The following is an 8,052-nucleotide window of genomic DNA, read 5'->3' on the forward strand; positions in this document are numbered from 1 at the left end:
GCTGGGCGCACTTCCTGTGAGACATCTGAATGTCTGTGGAGGAAAGGCGGCCCATTCTTCCTCAAGAGCCGAAACCAGAGATGGTACTGATGCAAGACGCTGGGGTCTGGAGCGAAGTCGGCTTTCTAACTCATCTCAAAGGTGTTACGCTGGACGCTAGGTTCAGGCCACGGCTCTAGTTAACCCAGTCCATTTCAACAACGTTACTGTGGTGTGCGTACTGGAAGACCTTCGGTACACACACCATCGGATTATTTGACTTGTCGCTCTAAGGAAGTAGGCGAGTGTCAGCAATGTGTCTCGTGGTCTTATCGTGGCGTGTTTATCTACTGCCGTTAGGTCAGACGATTGAAATGCCACTTACACGCTAAGAGTAGCAGATTGACGGTGACCATCTTTAAACGGAACTTGATTAATTCTCACACACATTTATTAAAATAATAACAAGCATAAACATTACATAACTTGATTCTGGATGCTATTTACAATTGACAGTCTGAAGTTCCTTTGGTCTTGGTATGTTAATCTTATTCTCACATATCTCTGATACCTGACAAAGTGTCTATACACTTATCTTCATGGCTATGTACAGGAATATCATTAGGCGCAGACTGAAACTTGGCTATAGACTGGTACAGACTAATGCAGACTGGTACAGACTGGTGCAGACAAATGCAGACTGACTAATCGGAGGTCTGTACACTTGTTATAATACCTCATGCGTTCAGGTATCACTGCGTGGATCGGCAGCAGCAGAATTTGGTCTGTCTCTAAGGCAGCGCCATCTCGTAGTGCGGAGACAGACTAGCGCTGCGCCTGCGCTGTTGTGCTTAGCGGGGCGAGCTCTAGTGGGGAAGTTGTGTACGCGCTGACTATGCGGAACTATGTACACAACAGTTATCTTACAGAAACCATTGACGCAAAGATGCTGCTTTATGAATTGCTTACACGATGACACAATCATCATCTCCAGTCTATTCGTCTACTGTAAGCAGTACAAAATGCTGTAAAACGTATTCAAATCATGCCGATTTTAGCGTTGTCGTAAGTGCAATAAGGGGACCCAATACTGTAACATCATCTCCTACGTATCTCGCTGGTGGCACTACACACGATGGGAGTTAACGTTGTGCAGCCATTTGCCAAACCCAAAATCTTCCATCGGACTGCCGCAGGTTATAGCCTGATTCGTCACTCCAAACCACTCCACTCCTCCAATGTCCATTGACGTTGCCTTAACACCAACTCAAGGGTCGCTTAGTACTGACTAGAGAAATGTGTGGCTCTCGAGGAGATGCTAGATGCTAGATCATTGCACACCATTCTTCTTAACGTCCAATGCACAGTCATTGCTCCAGCTGGACTTCTGGTAGCACTTCGGAACTAAAAAGCGATTCCTTCCACTGATTTTAAGCGTTTCTAGCAACCACTATCCGAAATACTCGTCGGTCTCTGACTATCAGGTCATGTGGTCTGTCTGGTTTTCACTCACACATGACTTTTCCGTCATATTTCCACTTCACAATCACATTACTAACGGTGGAGTGGCTCAGCTGCAGAAGGGTTAAAGTGTGTGTGATTGAATTGTTATTCAGGTGACATCCAGTGACCAGTCCGTGTTCGAAGTCATTGAGCTCTCCATCTGCAGCTCGTGGTCTTTTGGCTAGCGTTGCTACCTCTGGATTACAGGGTCCCAGGTTCGATTTCCCGCCGAGCTGGGAATTGCCTCTGCCCGGGGACTGGACGTTTGTGTTGTCCTCATCATTTCATCATCATCCTCCTCATTCGTGACAGTGGCTCGACTGGACTGTGAAAACAATTGGACTGTGAGAAAACGGGCGCTAACGATCGCGCAGTTGGGCGCCCCACAAACCAAACATGACTGAGCGCTCTTGACCGAGGCAGTTTGGTCTTACCACTTCTCTACTGACCTCCTAATAGCCCCCTCCTTTTATGCCACCAGATCCGCCGCTCATGACATCTAGTGATGTAGTCTGCATTATACGAGGTCTCTCTGTGTTGATGCTAAAACTTTGAGGGATGATGATGAACATGAGGTCCTATACTCCTTGACAGAGCGTAGGGGACGATGCGGGACACCCGCACCGCCGTACTAGGCAAGGTCCTAGCAGAGGTGGTTTGCCATTCCCTTCCACCGACCGTAATGGGGATGAATGATGATGATGATGAGGAGGAGGAGGGCGACAAAACAACACCCAGTCATTTCGAGGCAGGAGAAAATCCCAGATCCCGCCGGGAATCGAACCCGGAACCCCGTGATCTGGAAGCGAGAGATGTCGCTATCGCGAGACCACGAGCTGCGGACAGGGGGATGATGGGGAAGAGCAAACGGATCAATTTAGGGTAAGTGACCCTGGTCCGGAAACGACCGACTCGAAAGTTGAGTTACAAGCAAAGATTGTTCTGACAGTGGACCTATTGTACTGCAAGGTCTTTGCTCTCCATATTTTGGGAGAAGGTAATTCGTGCCTAAACAAGCAGAAATTGTATAATAAGTAGGGGATCTAAGATGTAAATCTTAACCTATGGGTGGCCAAGAACTCATCTAGAGAGACGTGCCATAGCACTCCGTCTAACTGCATACTTCCCCTGCTGCCACGCCGAGCTGTTTGAGCCGGAGGAGGGGGAAGAGAGCTAAACGGCGAACGGACCGTATTTAGATGACAATGCTGCCGCACTGAAGATGACTTGCTTTCATTTCTCAAATTTTGGCGCGCTGAAGACGTAAGTATTATAATTATGTCTGGTACAAATTGTCTGAATACGGACAGACGACGACAGTAAAACAAATATTTACTCTCAGGTTACCACGTAATCGTAACTCATTTGGTTCCATAATCGAAAAACGTCTCTCACACACCTACGTTGATCGAAATAGTTTATCATGTTTGCAGACTCACTATGGAGACGTGGAAACTCTACCTCAGGAAAATAATGTCCTGCACAGTTTTAACGAAACAAGGTTCGTCTGTAAGGCGGGGATTACATACCAGATCAGTCAATTCCATTTGCACATTAAAAGCACCGCTCTCAGCTGAAACGGCGAACGATCTCGAAAATGGTCCGAAAACAGATGTAAGTAATGTTAATAAAGCTGTTCTTTCCGGCCACAATGAATTCTTCAAAACGTTGAGATTTCTTTAACGGCAGTGAGATTAGGGCAATGGAATGTGTTTGTCAGAATGTGCCCCTTCAGATAAAGGGATTTTATTTTTAAACTTATCTTCATCAAGTCAGAATGAAGTTGTTTCTCGCCTTGCAATGTCTTACAGTGGGCAATGCGAAGTCAAGTGTACTTAAAATGCGACATCTGAAACCCATTCCGGGTCCTCTAATTTTCGTTTCTGCACTCTTTTTCCTTCATAAATTCAGCAACAACTGGCTTTAAATCGAAAAATTGTTTCAGGCATCCCCCTTGACGTAACCAACGTACTTTGCTCTAATATGTAAAGTCTTATTATTCTTCGTTTAGGTCCGTCGAAAGCTATTGCAACAGACAGTGGAATAGTGTGTGCGACTTCAAAAATCCAGTTTAATTTCTTTACGTCCTCCATGGCTGCAAATTAGCGCAAAGTTGTTCTTGATGTACAGAGGAATGAACGCCGCCTGTTGGTCGTTGTAATTCGTTGCTCTTACATTGTCAAATAAGTCTTTAAATTCTTTCTGAATGGCTTTGTAATGTTGTTTCACAGCAAAGTTGCAGTGCGCGTCCATCATTCAACTACATAATAGATATTGAGAATTCTTATCCCTTTCTTCTGTCATTCGCATTCATTTTTAAAGACATGTGTACGTAGATCACTAGACTGCCTCTCTTTGTGCAGACAGCCACTGGGCCAGTGAACGTCCGTCATATCACGGGGAAATAGCGAAGGGACAGCAGCATTCTGCCGGTCTGAAGACAGTAGTGCCGGCCGAAAAATGCTACTCCGGATTACTAAATAAAATGTCGCGCTGTAGCGGGTACTTTCGAGAAGGACTGAGCAAAGTTGAGACAGCCCGAAGGTCGGCCCGCACGCGGTTCGCACTGAGCCGTGCGTGGCTCGTGTTCCCGCCATCATGTAATTAACGCCCAGTTCTTAACGTACTTCCACCTCACTACGTTAATTTAAATTACTACTGTCACTGAGTTGCTGCTTTGCCTGACCGTGATCGGCGTTAGCAGCGCGTATCGATACATCCCCTCTCGTAGTATCTTTGCTCGACTGCTATTACTTCCCGGTCGTTGTCTGTGGTAAGCGAGTTCGGCTCGGGAGTTCGGACTGCCAGTCAGTTGGAACGCGTCTGGAGCGCAGTCCAGATCTGCCACTCGGTGAGTTGCAATGCGGCCCTAGTACAGTCGGGTTGGAGCAGTGAGGTTTGCGTCGACATGGCTCGCCCGACCATTGCCGCCACGCATCACTTTAGCCAAGCCACGGTCTTGGTGGACCGTCGGTCGGTCGTCCTACCGGACGACGCGTTTTTGCAAGTCGATTGTTCATGGGTCGGCTGTGTGTGTGCATCGACTCCCGTTTTGCATTCGTGTGTGCTTAGTTACTGTTGGGTATGGTTCAGGTCTTCGTGCAAGTGTTTGTCAGGTTGTGCGTGTAGTTGGCGTTATTTGCACTGACGACTATTTTAGATGTTGTCGGCATTCTGAGAGGAGTCGGTCGGTTGATGCGGACCAGGGAAGTTATCTCCGCACGGTGCAGTCGGCTGGGTCCTCTGGCGGTCCCTGCACAGTGTTGAAGCGTGTGTGGAGCGGTCCGATCGCTACGAGCTTCGTGGTTCACCGACGCAGGACGTCCAAGTTGAGTAATGTTTTAAGTACCCAAGCCACGTGCATTTTTGTTGTGTGGTTCGTTTCGGTGGTTCGCTGTTAGGGAGGTTTTCCTGTGAGCAACACCGAATGTTTGTATTGCTGAAATTTAGCCTCCATGCGGTGCAATTAAATATATTGGTTGACTACAATTCAAGTGCACCAGCGGAATTTTCGGTCTTGTGGCCGTTAGTGTTCCGATTACCTGCGCTGGCCACTAACATACTTTCAGGCCATATCCTTTACTCACCTGTTATCACTGTCCAAGACGGTGTGCAGTTTTGACAGCTTAATACACATACATATTTGATTGTGGATAATTACGTCCGTAACATTTTGTGTTTGAGTTCTCATGTAGCGATTGGCGGCAAGCAAGTCGTCTTGTCGGTCGGTCCGTGGCTGACCCTTGGTTGGATTCCGACGGATCGAGTGCAGTTGGGCTCACCACCTGTCTCACCTAAGTGAACGAGGGCAGACCGACCCCCTGGAGGCTTCTGAGTGCTGTTGTCTTTACTGTCTTTCTCACCGGTGTTTAACCGTCTATTCATAATCTATCACAACCAACGATAAAAAAATTCTTGATTTTACTGTGTTTTATGTAAGTAAGTTTGAATTCCAGCAAGTGGATATTTGCTGAAAGGATATTGCCGTTGTGTTGTCTTTTCTTTTAGCCCGATTTCAGCTACTTAAAACATAAGGCTTATGGTTATATTTTTTTTTTTAATTGACGAAAATTAATTGTGGGCCTTCAGCCGTTTGTATTGCATCTTGTTTATGTTTGTCTATCCACCCTTGCCTTGAGGCTTTGAGCCTAGCTGTGATATATATGCATATATGTATATATATATATATATATATATATATATATATATATATATATATATATATATATAAATTATTTTATTTGTAATTGTAACTGCGTGTTTTCAGTCACTTGAAATTTCCCTTGTTGATTTTTAAGATTTCTTGTTTGGAGTCCTTCAGTTGTGAAAGATTTGGAGTTTGAAACTCGTAAAAGTTCGGCTATGTGCCGATTTGGTTGTAAATGTGTTATTAAATTGCAATAAATTCCAGTTTTAAGGTGAAACTTTGGGCCTTTCCACAATCCTAATCACCTGTTCTGCCCAGCGGGTTTAGCGGGCGTTTCACGCACATTGTGGCTCGGCGTGGCCGGCCCGCCTCAACCGCTATAATCACTTGTTCAGTAAAAGAAATGTATTTCACTATTGCAAAGATGAAGACGTGTTCATAAGCTCTCACGGTAAGCAATTTAGTGCCTATGTTTAGTAGATAAACGTAGGTCCATACTAACACTTCTCCAAGTATGGAATGCAAACAACTTGCGTTAGAAGAGGTCCACTGACAGAGGTGTCAAAACATTTTCGCTTGTAACTTCTGACCCGGTCGTTTCCGGAGCAGGGTTCCTTACCTTAAACTGACACCTTTAACCCTCGCCATCATCTCTGATAGTTTGTAACGTCATCAGGTTCGTATCGGACAAATGTCACGGCGCACACTCTCTGATGAACGGGGAGGTGTGTCGGCGAGCAGAGCGAGGGTACGTCTGTCTCTAGGCGACAGCAGCGGGGCGGGCATCTGCCCACAAGGTACTTGTTGTGCACTGGCAAGACAGCCAATCCACAGTGACGGGTAACCGAAAGGCACGCGCTTAAACTCACGCAGGCTGGCGTGAGGTCTGAAACAGGATACGTAACGAACGCTATAATGAAAAGTACGTAGCTGCTGGAATACTTAACTTTAATCCACAATTGGTGAACATTGGTCTTGTTACTGCACATTCTTCATTAGATACATAGCAAAGGATAAATGGCGCCTTGCTAGGTCGTAGCAATTGACTTAGCTGAAGGCTATGCTAACTATCGTCTCGGCAAATGAGAGCGTAATTGTCAGTGAACCTTTCCTAGCAACGTCGTCTGTACAACTGGGGCGAGTGCCAGTACGTCTCTATAGACCTGCCGTGTGGCGGCGCTCGGTCTGGATTCACTGATAGTGGCGACACGCAGGTCCGTCGTATACTAGCGGACCGCGGCCGATTTAAAAGTCTACCACCTAGCAAGTGTGGTGTGTGGCGGTGACACCACAGTACTGTTTCGAGCACCGCCTACATACTCAATGGCAGTTATTATCGAACACCACATGGTAGATTTAGGGAAGTGCGACGCAGGAAAATCGAATGAAGAGGGAGAAGGAAATGAGGATGCCCAACTTAACCATTGTTATAACATCGACGTGCGCTCCAACTCCATTAACTTGCTTAAGAGCAAGGGAAACGAAACGCTGACGAGGCAGAGCATTCTGGCCACCGCTCAACGCGACACTGAGCGACTGCTGGTAGGGTTGCGGGTTTGCGACGTAGGGAGACAATACAGTGAAGTGACAGAAGCCAATGGATACCGCCTAACATTGTGTCGGGCCCTCCTTTTGCCCGGTGTCGTGCAGCAGCTCGAGGTGGCATGGACTCAACAAGTAGTTGGAGGTCCTCTGCAGAAATAGTGAGCCGTGCCTCGACTACAGCCTTCGAAAGTGGTGCCGGTCCAGGATTTTGTGCACGAGATGACCTCTCGATTATGTCCGATAAATGTTCGGTGGGATTCGTTTCGGGCGATCTGAGTGGCCAAATCATTCGCTCGAACTGCCAAGCGTTCTTCAAACCATTCACAATCAACTGTGACCCAGTGACACGGGTCACTGTCATCGATAACAATTTCGCCCTTTTCTTGCAACATGAAGTCTATGAATGGTTGCAGATGGTTGGTCTTCAAGTAACCGAACACAACCATTTGCTGTCGAAGATCGGTTAAGATGAACTAGAGACTCAATCCGTTCCATGTAAACGCAGACCACACCATTACAGAGCCACCACCACCTTGCAAGGTGTCTCGTTGGCAACTTGGGTCCACGGTTTCGTGGGGTCTGCGCCACACTCGAATCCTACCATCACCTCTTACCAACTGAAATCGGGACTCATCTGACCAGGTCAATGTTTTCCAGTCGTCTGGCATCAAACTGATACGGTCACGAACCAGGAGAGCCGCCGCAGTTGTTGTTATGTTAACAAAGGCACTCGTGTCGGTCGTCTGCAGCCATACTCCGTTAACGCCAAATTTCGGCGCACTATCCGACGGATACATTCACCGTGCGTCCCAGATTGATTTCTACGGCTATTTGACACGGTGTTGCTCGTCTGTTGGCAGTCACGATTCTACGTAAAC

This window comes from Schistocerca americana, unplaced genomic scaffold (genome assembly GCF_021461395.2).
Source record: "Schistocerca americana isolate TAMUIC-IGC-003095 unplaced genomic scaffold, iqSchAmer2.1 HiC_scaffold_49, whole genome shotgun sequence".
Taxonomy (NCBI): Eukaryota; Metazoa; Arthropoda; class Insecta; order Orthoptera; family Acrididae; genus Schistocerca; species Schistocerca americana.